Source organism: Giraffa tippelskirchi, chromosome 4 (assembly GCF_054371585.1).
Source record: "Giraffa tippelskirchi isolate mGirTip1 chromosome 4, T2T-mGirTip1v1.2.pri, whole genome shotgun sequence".
Lineage (NCBI taxonomy): Eukaryota > Metazoa > Chordata > Mammalia > Artiodactyla > Giraffidae > Giraffa > Giraffa tippelskirchi.
Window position 1 is genome coordinate 76921131 of NC_137278.1, and position 13563 is coordinate 76934693.

The following is a 13563-nucleotide window of genomic DNA, read 5'->3' on the forward strand; positions in this document are numbered from 1 at the left end:
CAGGGAAAGGAGATAAGTAAGCCTCTCCAGATGGTTTGTGAACTATGGGAGACACATCCAGAGCTCAGGAAGGATGGTCAACACCCCTGCAAGATACCTTCAGGTACCAGGCTGATGGTGGATGCAGAGCTGTTTACAAAACGTCAGGATTAGGGGGCTCCTTGGAGCCCACTTTGCTGGGTCCTTGGTAAATCAAGGACAGCAGAGAGTGAGCTTTTGAAATAAGTCCCTCCTAAAACACGGAACAAGCTCTAAAGGTAAAGGCATGATTTGCCCACAGGTGGGAATAATTTTTCCCCTAAATTGAAAGGGGTTAATTTCCTGAAAGACAAGAAAGTAAGTTATGGACTCAAACGCAGCATCTTCTCAGATCCAGTAGCATTTGCAGAGTCTGCTCTTACTTGCTGCTAGCTCCTCAGGTGGAATATTTCTGGTGAACTATAAGGAGCAAAGATAGCCCCTGGTGGTCCAACTTCCCTTTCCACGCTTCGCTTTCCGATCTTGTATTGGTTTGCTTTGTATTGCTTTGTATGAGACCCTTTACAGTTTTGGTTCAGCAGATATTGACTGACCCTGGTTGCGCAGGAATGGAAGGCAACACCTAGTACGGCCTTTTAGAACTGAAATAGCTTAATCCCCAAGGAAATTAGGGCTCTAAAGGAGGAACCTGGTGAGGGCGGTGTTGAACCTAGAGAGGGTAGTGTCAGAACCTCTGCTACTAGAGAGATTTTTCAGCAAGAATGAGTATACTGAGACCTTCAAATCACTTAACCTCATACACACCCATCCTGAAGAGCACTGAACTAAGAGGCTGAGTCTGGGCCTCCCTGGCTGTGTGACTTTAAGGAAGTCTGTTACCCTTTCTGGGCCTTAGTTTCCACATTTGTAAACTGTGAGATCTAAACCAGAAAAGAGTTTTCTATCCTATCTTGACTGGAGAATTCCTTTTACCATGTATACTCTTGAAAACAGCTTGTGATGATTTAATCATGTAATAATTTGTGTGATGTGTAACAAAGAAGTGATTCTTAAAACTTATTTTAGATATATGTATGATATTAAAATAAACTTTAGTAATATCCATAGTATCATAAGAGTAGTTTCAACTTCCCATTTACCATGTAATGCAAAATGTTTGATTTACTTTAATTATGTAAGGGGAAAGCATGCTTTGTTAACAGTCTTTAAAAGAGCATATACTGGTCTTAGGACAAATGTATATTAAAATGTATGAAATGTAATGACTCATTGTAGCATCAGAAATAGACACAAACTGCTTTCCTAAATGAATGTTTAGAATTTATGCTTTTTGCACTTTAAAAACTGGTTTATTTTTATTACTTTCATGTTTTTTGTGTCTAAATGATGAGCTAAAACAGAAGGGTTCTGGCTGCTATGTGTAAGCACCATTCTGCAAATAAGATGAAGCGGGTATGGCTGGTCTTTATTCCTAATAATGAAAGACCAAATTGGATATAATGAAATCACTGTATTTTGTCTTTTTGGTTTTTGCTTCTGACATACAAGATAAACATTTTGATTAGCCAAATGCAATTTGGACATCCAGTAAATGAAGATCATCTTGAACTAGATTTGTAGAGTTTTCATTTTATGGTCTTTTACTTTATTTCAGCAAACTTTTTATATTTTTAGCCAGCATTCCATTATGGTTGTATATGAAGCAATATATGATTTTTAGATAGGTGCTGCAGAGGAGTGAAAACTCACCACTTAGGACCCACAACTGCGGCTGAATCACAAACACACATCTGGTATTCAGGGACCACTGCAGGTGCTGGTCAACAGGCATCAGATGTTCCCAGAGTGATCTCACATTCATGGGGCAAGAGGTTGACTGAAGAATTCTTTTATTATTTTTCTAAGTAGAAATAGAGCAGATGCTCTATCACCTGTAACAGTGAGAACCATCTTGAATGTCTTTTAGAGCTTCTAGGATTTGGCAATATCTAAAATCCCTTCCTATCCTAATAGTCCATGATCCTTACCAGCACCACATGGAGAATTGACCCTTTATTTGCCCTTTGGAGGAGAAAGATGTGTAGGTCTTATGGCCCAAGCTCTAGGAAAGTGTGATGCAAATTTGAACCAGTTACACACAGGAGAGGAACATGATAATCTGGGAAAGGACAGATTTCCTTGACTCCAGATCAAAGCTGAAATGACATGGTGAGAGCCTGTCAGAGGAGAAAAACATTTAAAGACTGATGGCATTTCAGTGTTAGTGTGGGGAAATGGACACTGTTCAGTCTTTTTGTTTTTTTGAGACAAGTAAGCAGAATTTATCAAATACATGTCCTTTGACCCAGCAGTTCCACTTCCAGGAATCTCTGCCATAGAGACATTCAAACATGGGGGCAAATATACCATATTTCATCAAATCTAAGTTGCTCTATCCTATAAAATGTACCATGACTTTATATGATATTAAAAAAAGATGCTGCCATTTTAACGACACTGTGCTTTCATGTCAGACTTTTTATTTTGTACATATTAAAAGAGCTCTTTTAGACAAACCCAGAGGTACATTTTAAAAATCATATATATCACTCTTGAAAACTATTGCTTTCAGCTCAGCTTTTCAGCCTCTTAGTTTCTCCCACCTACAAACCGAACAATGCGAAGCAGCTCAGGCTGCGCTTCTTCCTGAATCTGGACCCCTCCACACCTGGGCTGTCTTCAAGCAGATTTGTGTGTCTGTATCTATTGTGTTTCTAACTATTACCAGTGGGAATAGTTTGACAGAAAATAGTATGTAAAGAGTTCGTGTGACCACATTTTTATCCTCCAGGGACATTTCTGAGAGTGAAAGGGGGCGCTGTAATAACATCAGCATGACTGGTGACTGCAGCTGACCACTAGGAGCACAGGGGTGTCCTAACCATAGCCTGCTAGGTACCGCATGTTGTTGTTTAGTTGCTAATTCGTGTCTGACTCTTGACAACCCCATGGACTGTAGCCCACCAGGCTCCTCTGTCCATGGGATTTCCCAGGCAAGGATACTGGAATGGATTGTCATTTCCTTTTCCAAGGGATCTTCTCGACCCAGGGATCAAACCTGCATCTCCTGCTTGGCAGGCAGATTCTTTACCACTGAGCTACCAGGCTATAAATACGTAAAACACAAATAGGAAGGATTCCCTATTAAATGTCATTCAATTATGAGAACGTAAACAGAGTGTGTGTCAGTTGTTAACTTAGTGCTTCTCTGCTGAAAACACACCATCTCTGCCCTGTGGTCTCACCAGCCAGCACCACTGTTGTGCCCCATCAATGGATGGAAGGTGCCAGAAGAACGCTGAAGGGTCTTCTCTTCCTCCTTCCAGCGCTTTTCTAGCTTCTACAGCACAGCTGCCAGTGGGCGGCTTCCAGTCAGATTTTGCCATCCCCCCAGCACAGTTTCCTGCTTGCCAACCCCAGCCTGCAATGCCTCAGCAAACTTCTCTGCCACCCAGTGAGCCCCCACCACGCACCCACCATAGAGTTCCGAGCCTCAGCTTCGGTGGAGAGGGAGGGCCCTTTCCAAGTTTATCCTTCCGTGGGTTTTCTCTGTCATCTCTGGAGGTAGTGACTGCTCCCTTTCTCTGTTATTCCTGTATCCTTTAGGATTCCTTTTACCCTGCTTAGTAGTTAACAGTTCTTTATATTGAATTTTCCCTGTTCAAATTACTGCGTCCTGAATGGATTCTGGCTGGATCCTAATTATTTCTTTCATTTGTCATATGAGAACAAAATCTTTCAAAGAATATGGAGAACATGGGGGTAGGTCAGTTAAAAAAAAATAATAACACACAATGCTTACCATGTGCCAGGCAATGTTCTAAGAACTTAATACCTTATCAACCAATTTAATCTTCATACCAATCCTATGAAGTAAGTAGTAGTAGTATTGTATTTTACAGATGAGGAAACTGAGGCACAATGAGGTTACCTTAGTAAGTGGTAGAACCAGGATACAAATTGTATCACTCAGGTGTCCATGCCCTCAACACTCTACAGAGACAGTGCTCAGTGTGCCTGGGAGAAAGAGTCCCATGAGGGGGTCACCCTCAAGAGAGGCACCGATCAGGGCTCACAGAGACATGGCATGATGGTGGCCAAAGGTTTCTAACTGGAAATATGAGAAAGACCAGGTAAAGCTAGAAGCACTAGAGAGATGAAAACTAGGATCCAGGTATGCTGGGGCCCCCAAATAAATGCCCCCCAAAGCCCTCCTGCCAAGAAGATGGGGGAGTTCCTCTGTCAGTTCTGGCAACAGTTGAACCCAAACCTGCTGGACCAGGTTCAGGATGTCAGGTCTTAGAAACTAAGCACAGGTAATGATGGGGGGGGTGGGGGGGAGTCTTCCCTTTGAGAGGAGGAAGGGAGAGTCTTAGCAGAGGCAGCTATGGAACTCTGGGGTTTCAGAAACATTCAGGGATATCCTTAGGTCAAAATTTTGGGGTTTAAGTAGGAAAATTCATCCTGTGAAGTTGAAAAACGGTAAGGAACTGGAGTAAAACCACCTTTGTGCATATCTCTGTTTAGCCACCAATTGATTGAGTGGCTTCAGTAATATTTCTTTACATGTATACACCACAGTTGGTTAGCCGTTCTCCTTTTAATGGACATCTTGGGTTATTTCCTGTTTGGAGCTATTACAAACAAAGCTGCTGGGAACACTCTTTTACAAGTCCTTTTGTTTTCATTTCTTTTCAGTAAATACAGGAGTGGGGTTGCTGGGTCATAAGATAGATTTTTTGTGTTGTTTTGTTTGGAGGATAATTGCTTTACAATGTTGTGTTGACTTCTGCCACATAACAAGGAGAATCAGCCATGATGTACATATACCCTCCCTCTTGAGCCTCCCTCCCACCCCTTGAGCTCTTCACAGAGCACCCGGCTGAACTCCCAGTACTATGCAGCAACTTCCCACTAGCTGTCTGTTTTACACGTGGTAGTGTATATACGTCAGCACTACTCTCTCAATTCATCCCACCCTCTCCTTGCCTCCCTGTTCCACAAGTCCATTCTCTATGCATGTCTATTCCTGCAAATAGGTTTACCAGTATCATTTTTCTGTAAGATAGGTTTTTGTATAGTTTTTTAAAGCATGTTTTTAATCGTGGTAAAATACACACAACATAAAATTTGCCATTGTAATCTTTTTAAGTGCACAATTCAGGGAGTTCCCAGGTGGTCCAGTGGTTAGGGCCCAGCACTTTTACTGCTGTGGTTCAATCCCTAGTCAGGGATCCTGCCAGCCATGCAGTGCAGCCAAAAAGAAAAGTGTACAATTCAGTGGCATTAAGAACATTTATATTGTTGTGCAACTATTACTACTGTCCATCTCCAGAACTTTTTCACCATCCCAAACTGAAAATTGGTACCAATGAAACAGTAAACTTTCCATCCCCCTTCCCTCAGCTCCTGATAACCTTTATTGTACTCTCTGTCTTTACAAGTTTCGCTGTTCTGATTGCTGCTGCTGCTGCTAAGTCGCTTCAGTCATGTCCGACTCTGTGCGACCCCACAGACGGCAGCCCACCAGGCTCCGCCGTCCCTGGGATTCTCCAGGCAAGAACACTGGAGTGGGTTGCCATTTCCTTCTCCAATGCATGAAAGTGAAAAGTGAAAGTGAAGCCACTCAGTCATGTCCGACTCTTCGCGACCCCCTGGACTGCAGCCTACCAGGCTCTTCCGTCCATGGGATTTTCCAGGCAAGAGTACTGGAGTGGACTGCCATTGCCTTCTCCGGTTCTGATTGCTGCTGCTGCGAAATCGCTTCAGTCGTGTCCAGCTCTTTGCAGCCCCATGGACTGTAGCCTGCCAGGCTCCTCTGTCTATAGGATTCTCCAGGCTATTCTAGGTACCTCATATAAGTGGAATCATACAGCATTTACCCTGTTTTGTCTGGCTTATTTCAGTTAGCATAAAGTTTTCAAGGTTTATCCATGTTGCATCATGTGTTAAAATTTCATTCTTTTTCCATTGTATGTATGTATCACATTTTGTTTATCCATTCATCAGTCAGTAGACAGTTAGATTGCCTCCATCTTTGGGTTATTGTGAATTATGCTGCTATGAAACTGGGTACACAAATACCTGGTCAAGGTCCTACTTTCACTTCTTTTGGATATTTACAAATATTCCATCCTATTTTGTGGTTTGCCTTTTCACTCTCTTGATAGTGTCCTTTGATGCACTAAAGTGTTTCATTTTTTTGAGCATTCTAATTGCTCTGCCTACTGCCAACACTTAGTATTGGCAATCTTTTTAAATTTAGCCATTCTATTGGGTATGTAATGGTATTTCATTGTAGATTTAATTTGTATATCCCTGATGACTAATGGTATAGAGCATTTTTTGAAATGCTTATTGGCTATTGTGAATCTTTATGAAATGTTTGTTCAAATCTTTCACCCATCATTTTGTTGGTTTTGTTTTGTTTTTGTCTTTTTTTGTTTTGGAGGTTTTGATCATTTTTTAAATTAAGTTATAGGAGTGGCTGATATTTCTCAGTTTCCTCTTCTGTAGGTAGTAAGTATGAATTCCTCCATGACACCTGGGCTACAAGAAATGCCAAGTTCAGCCACTGTCCACAGTGTCCTGGACTCAAAAGAGCCCACATATGTCTACTCCTGTCCAAGGCTTGAGATCCCTGCTTGGAAGAATGAGGGAGATGCCACAGGATGTTGGGGGGGTGGGTGAAGAGGGCAGTGGGAGTGTCTAACACAGAGTGATTTGAAAGGAGGCAGTATGTGTGGCTCCTGGCAAAGAGGGAAAAGAGGACCATGTGGAGAATATCATCTCCACAGGAGGAAGGAGGGAGGAAAGGGGGCAGGGAGAGCTCACTGGCCCTCAGTCAGAAGAAGGAAATGTAGCAGCTATATAAGCCACACTGAAATCTCATAGCAGAGCTGACCAGTGAACGTCTCCCTGAGGACTTTCCACCTTTGAGGTGACAAGGAGACATCAATTTCCTGCTGTTTGCAGCCTTGAAAAGCTAACAGTGACAACCATGCACTGAGAAGAAGGGTTTTCTTCTCAGCTGCCTTGCCCTGCCCTTTCCTGTCCAGTGGGGTCTTAACTGAGGTTGCAGGCTCCATCCCAGGGCCAACAGCCAACTTTGATCACATTAGAGATGCAGTATATTGGAGAGTCAGCCCCTTTAAGATCTGATACCCCAATCTTAGAACCTAACCCTCCCTGTGGAGAAGGAAATGGCAACCCACTCCAGTATTCTTGCCTAGAGAATCCTGTGGATGGAGGAGCCTGGTGGGCTGCTGTCCGTAGGGTCGCACAGAGTCAGACACAACTGAAGCAACTTAGCAGCAGCAGCAACCCTCCCTGAGTTGCAAATCACAACCATAAAGAAGTCTTTTAATATAGAGAATGAAGCTCATTAAAGTGTATCAGTCAGGAGACAGAAATCATGCCAGTTATTTAACAAAGAGAATGTAATACAGAGAATTGTTAACTAGGTTTAAACTTGCTAACTAATAACTAGAAAGTAAAACAAAAAATCTGCAGTATCACAGAGGTAGCAACTGTAAGAAGCAGTTTCTATCCCCTAGGGCTGAAGGAACCAAAGAAGTTGAATTACTAAATCTTGGAAGGTAGAGGAAGATTTCCACAGAATTGAAACTCAGACCTCTGAGAGGTCACACCAGCCTCTGGAATTGGTATCTCTGATGGGATCACTTTAAAGCTGATTCTGCGAGAACGGGAAAAATTGCAAATTGGATTTAGAAACTGCTAGAGGAAGAAGCCAAGGTGATGAGCCCAGGAGCCACAGGCAGACAGGAGACAGACAAGAAGCAGTCAGGAAAGAGCAAGTCCCTTCTCCCTCCTCCAAACCCACAGTCTCCCTCCATTACTTCCACTTTGCAGGGCCTAATAAAACCAGCTGGTAAAGCATAAATGGAGTTTGCAGAATCCCAGCCCCTGTATTATAATGCAGAGTATGGAAAGTGAGTTTGGGGCTGAGAGACAATAGCTTAATAACTGGTTAATACATTAGGAAACATATTAAGACATATAACTATTACCTGTATGAACCTTTTAAATAATAATCTAAAATATCAACACAGAAGTTGCCAGTAGGGAATTCCAGCAGGGAGTTAAATCTTATCCAGATTCCTTTGTTCTTATCTTGATCTAGGGGTGGATACAAATGCTTGTTAACAGTACATGTTAGAAATTACAAGTTTACATTCATGCACATGTTTAGAAAATAACTACTATGGGACTTTCCTGGCAGTCCAGCAGTTAAGCCTCCTCACTTCCAATGCAGGGGACACAGGTTGATCCCTGATGGGGGAACTAAGATCCCACATGCCTTGCAGCATGGCCAAAAAAAAAGTTTTTTCAACTAAGAATAAATACTAGACACATTGGAATAGAAGGTAGAGGGGGCAATGGGTCAAAGAAAACAGCAAAATTCAAGAGTAGCAGACATGGTTCACTACCTTCCGAGCATCATTTCCTACCTGTCAGTCATGAGCCAGAGTTTTGTGTGACTACCGCCATCCCTCCCATATGGCCACAGACTTTGAGGGAAGCCAACTCTGCTTCCAGCTTCAAGTACAAATTTTAATTTGAATAAATCAATCAGAATATCCCTCCTCTCACTCCAGGAATTGGTTCAGGTTGGGGTATGTGAACCTTTATTGCCACTAAATACACCTGGTTCTCACTTGCAGGCAATTTCCCCCACCCCAGGGGCATTTGGAGAAGGCAATGGCAACCCACTCCAGTACTCTCGCCTGGAAAATCCCATGGATGGAGGAGCCTGATAGGCTGCAGACCATGGGGTCGCAAAGAGTCAGACACAACTGAGCAACTTCACTTTGACTTTTCCTTTCATGCATTGGAGAAGGAAATGGCAACCCACTCCAGTGTTCTTGCCTGGAGAATCCCAGGGACGAGGGAGCCTGGTGGGCTGCCGTCTATGGGGTCGCACAGAGTCGGACACGACTGAAGCGACTTAGCAGCAGCAGCAGGGGCATTTGGCAATGTCTGGAGACATTTTTGTTTGTCCCAACTGGGGAGAAGATACTGGCATCTAGTTGGGAGACGCCATAAATCTGCTGCTGCTGCTGCTGCTAAGTCACTTCAGTCGTGTCCGACTCTGTGCAACCCCATAGACAGCATCCCACCAGGCTCCTCTGTCCATGGGATTTTCCAGGCGAGAGTAGTGGAGTGGGTTGCCACTGCCTTCTCTGATAAGTGTGCCAAACATCCTACAATGCAAACGACAGCCCCCCACAACAACTTTCCACCCAAAATGTCAATGGTGCCAAGGTTGAAAACCCCTTATTTAAAGGAAAAACTGTGGATAGTTTACATCTCTTGACTCCTTGGGGCAAACCCTGGGAAGAAGCTATGCTGCAGATAGCAGATCTGAGGAATGGAAAAAGACAGGGTCTATGACGACACCACTAGGTCACAGGCTCATTCTGCCTCTGGGTATCCAGTTACATAAGTTTAACTTTCTCATGGTTAAGCCAGTGTTTAACTGGGGTCCCTATTATTTGCACACATGAGCACCTTGATAAATTAGGAAAGAGATTATTTGTGTAGCACAACAGGTTAGGCTAATAGAAACATTTAGAACTACATTCTAAGCAGAGAATACACATTCACAAAAATTGACCATAGGCTAAACTGCAAAGGAAATTTTAACACATCCCCCACCCCCAAATAATACATAGACCATTTTCAGTCACCACAATGCAATAAAATTAGAAATTACAAACAAAATGATAACTGAACAAAACACAACAAAAATCCCTCAAACCAATCATGTATCTAAAAAATGTAAACACACTTGTAAATAATACAAGTAAAAGAGACAGCAGGACCAGAACCCAGATTTCCAGATAACTAGTACAATTCATGATCTAGCCCTCATGTTCGTTCTTAAACATTTGCTGAATTACATGAAAGGGAGGGAAAGACAGAGAGAAAGACAGAAAGGGAGAAAGACAGAGACAGATCAAGGTGAGCTCAGATAGGATCAGCTGGAGAAATAACTTCTGTCCATTGAGAGATTGAAGAGATCAGACTGTTAGCAGCAGTCAGATTCAGTAAAGCCTAGAAGCATCTACTGATTTTAGTGACCTGGGCAGGCAGCTGCCATCCAGGGGTGACCAAAGCCAGGCACCAGCAACCAGGAGAGGCTCTGATGAGCTCTGGTCCTAAGGTAGAGACAGCTTCTCACACCATGGTGCAATGAGCTTCTGTGTGCAGAGGGGAGAGATGGCTGTGAGCAGGTAAGATCCAGAAACTAGAAGGAACTCATGGGTCAATAACTGGAAGCAGTCCAGATGACTGTAACCAAACAATGCCAGAACACGCAGATAAAATTTGAATTGTTGAAAATCAATAAAAATTGATTTTCTGAACATTGGATCAAATGGTGCCCAATACCCAAGCTAGGAGGCTTGCCAATTGAATTGACATGGTGTTTTATCTATGTAACACAAACTAAATGGCATATTTGCCAGAAACAATGTGGCAAATTATCTAGCCTGTATTTAAGGTTCATCTGGATAGTTCAGACCTCAAACAATCAATTGTAGCCTCAATTATCCATGTTGTTTGCTGCTGCTGCTGCTAAGTCCCTTCAGTCGTGTCCGACTCTGTGCAACCCCATAGACGGCAGCCCACCAGGCTCCGCCGTCCCTGGGATTCTCCAGGCAAGAACACTAGAGTGGGTTGCCATTGCCTTCTCCAATGCATGAAAGTGAAAAGTGAAAGTGAAGTTGCTCAGTCATGTCCAGCTCTTAGCGACCCCATGGACTGCAGCCTACCCGGCTCCTCCATCCATGGGATTTTCCAGGCAAGAGTACTGGAGTGGGTGCCATTGCCTTCTCCATGTTGTTTGACTAGTTAGGTTAAAATGAGAGTATGTTTCTGTCTTGTTAATAAGTTCATTTGTATGTCTTTTTTTTAGATTCCACATACAAGTGATATCATATGATATTTCTCTTTGACTTACTTCACTCAGTATGACAATCTCTGAATTCATACAAGTCCCTGCATTATTTTATTCTTTTAATGGCTGAGGAATATTCCATTGTATATATGTACCACGTCTTCTTTATCCATTCCTCTGGCGATGGACATTTAGGTTGCTTCCATGTCCTGGCTATTGTAAGAGGTGCTGCAATGATCACTGGGGTGCATGTATCCTTGCAAACCATATTTTTCTCCAGATACATGCCCAGGAATAGAATCGCAAGATTGTATGGTAGCTCTATTTTTAGTTTCTTAAAGAACCTCCATACTGTTCTCCTCAGTGGCTGTACCAATTTACATTCCCTCCAACAGCGCAAAAGGGCTCCCTTCTCTCCACACCCTCTCCAGCATTTATTATTTGTGGTGGTTTTGATGATACCCATTCTGACTAGTGTGAAGTGATATCTCATTGTAGTTTTTATTTGCATTTCTCTAATAATTAGCGATGTTGAACATCTTTTCATGTGCCTCTTGGCCATCTGTATGTCTTCTTTAGAAAAGTGTCTATTTAGGTCTTTTGCCCATTTTTTTATTGGGTTTTTTTTTTGATGACATTGAGCTGTTTGTAAATTTTGTAGATGGTTACCAGGGGCAGGAGAAGGGTGGTGGGGAGGGATAGTTAGGGAGTTTGGGATCGGCAGGTACACAGTGCTATATTTGAAATGGATAACCAAGGAGAACCTACTGCATAGCACGTGTAACTCTGCTCAGTGTTATGTGGCAGCCTGGATGGGAGGGAAATTTGGAGGAGAATGGATACATTTGTATGGCTGAGTCCCTTTGCTGTTTACCTAAAACTATCACAATATTAATTGGCTATACCCCAATACAAAATAAAGAGGTTTTTAAAAATGTTGTATAACAAATAGGAAAAGAATTTGAAAAAGAATAGATGTAGGTATATGTATAACTGAATCACTTTGCTGTACACCTGAAACTAATATAACATTGTTTATCAATTATCAGTTCAGTTCAGTTCAGTCGCTCAGTCGTGTCCGACTCTCTGTGACCCCATGAATTGCAGCACGCCAGGCCTCTCTGTCCATCACCAACTCCCGGAGTCTATCCAAACCCATGTTCATCGAGTCGGTGATGCCATCCAACCATCTCATCCTCTGTCGTCCCCTTCTTCTCCCGCCCCCAATCCTACCCAGCATTAGGGTCTTTTCCAATGAGTCAACCCTTCGCAGGAGGTGGCCAAAGTATTGGAGCTTCAGCTTCAACATCAAACCTTCCAATGAACACCCAGGATTGATCTCTTTCAGGATGGATTGATTGGATCTCCTTGCAGTCCAAGGGACTCTCAAGAGTCTTCTCCAACACCACAGTTCAAAAGCATCAATTCTGCGGCGCTCAGCTTGCTTCACCATCCAACTCTCACATCCATACATGACCACTGGAAAAACCATAGCCTTGACTAGATGGACTTTTGTTGGCAAAGTAATGTCTCTGCTTTTAAACATGCTATCTAGGTTGGCCATAACCTTCCTTCCAAGGAGTAAGCGTCTTTTAATTTCATGGCTGCAGTCACCATCAGCAGTGATTCTGGAGCCCAAAAAAGTAAAGTCTGACACTGTTTCCACTGTTTCCCCATCTATTTCCCATGGAGTGATGGGACCAGATGCCATGATCTTAGTTTTCTGAACGTTGAGCTTTAAGCCAACTTTTTCACTCTCCTCCTTCACCTTCATCAAGAGGCTCTTTAGTTCTTCTTCACTCTCTGCCATAAGGGTGGTGTCATCTGCATATCTGAGGTTATTGATATTTCTCCCAGCATTCTTGATTCCAGCTTGTGTTTCTTCCAGCCCAGCGTTTCTCATGATGTACTCTGCACATAAGTTAAATAAGCAGGGTGACAATATACAGCCTTGACGTACTCCTTTTCCTATTTGGAACCAGTCTGTTGTTCCATGTCCAGTTCTAACTGTTGCTTCCTGACCTGCATACAGGTTTCTCAAGAGACAGGTCAGATGGTCTGGTATTCCCATCTCTTTCAGAATTTTCCACAGTCTATTGTGATTCACACAGTCAAAGGCTTTGGCATAGTCAATAAAGCAGAAATAGATGTTTTTCTGGAACTCTCTTGCTTTTTCGATGATCCAGCGGATGTTGGCAATTTGATCTCTGGTTCCTCTGCCTTATCAACTATACTCCCATATAAAATAAAAAGTTTAAAAAATAAGATGCAGGATAACTGTCATTGTTTTCCTTGAACTACATATCAGAACATCTGTTGGGCTGAAATCATGGAGTTTTTTGTGGGTTTTTTCTCCTTTTAGTGGGAATTCATTCATGCCTTTATCCACGCACCCGCCCACCCTTCCATTTAACAAACATCCAAGGCAAACCTCACACATCCTAGATCCTTGGTGTTTCATGTGTCATTGTTTACATCTCCTCTGCTTACTTGTAGATGAGAAAGATAAAGAAGATGGGTTGAGTTATTTTGGTGCCAAACAAGATTCTAGAAAGAAACACTCAGCAAAAAAAAAAAAAAAAAAAAGTCCTAAATAAATAACTAAAAAGAAAAAGGAGAGAGAA

General features: G+C 42.6%; 1 protein-coding gene across 1 annotated transcript in view; it reads right to left on the bottom strand.

The window, feature by feature from the left end:
* Window positions 1-11537: 11537 nt before the first annotated feature.
* Window positions 11538-13563, bottom strand: part of MTA3 (metastasis associated 1 family member 3) — a 240468-nt gene continuing 238442 nt past the window's right edge. Inside the window, exon 20 of the transcript XR_014082484.1 lies at window positions 11538-13167. The gene's annotated coding sequence lies outside the window, so the exon portion shown is untranslated. The remainder of the gene's footprint in view (window positions 13168-13563) is intronic.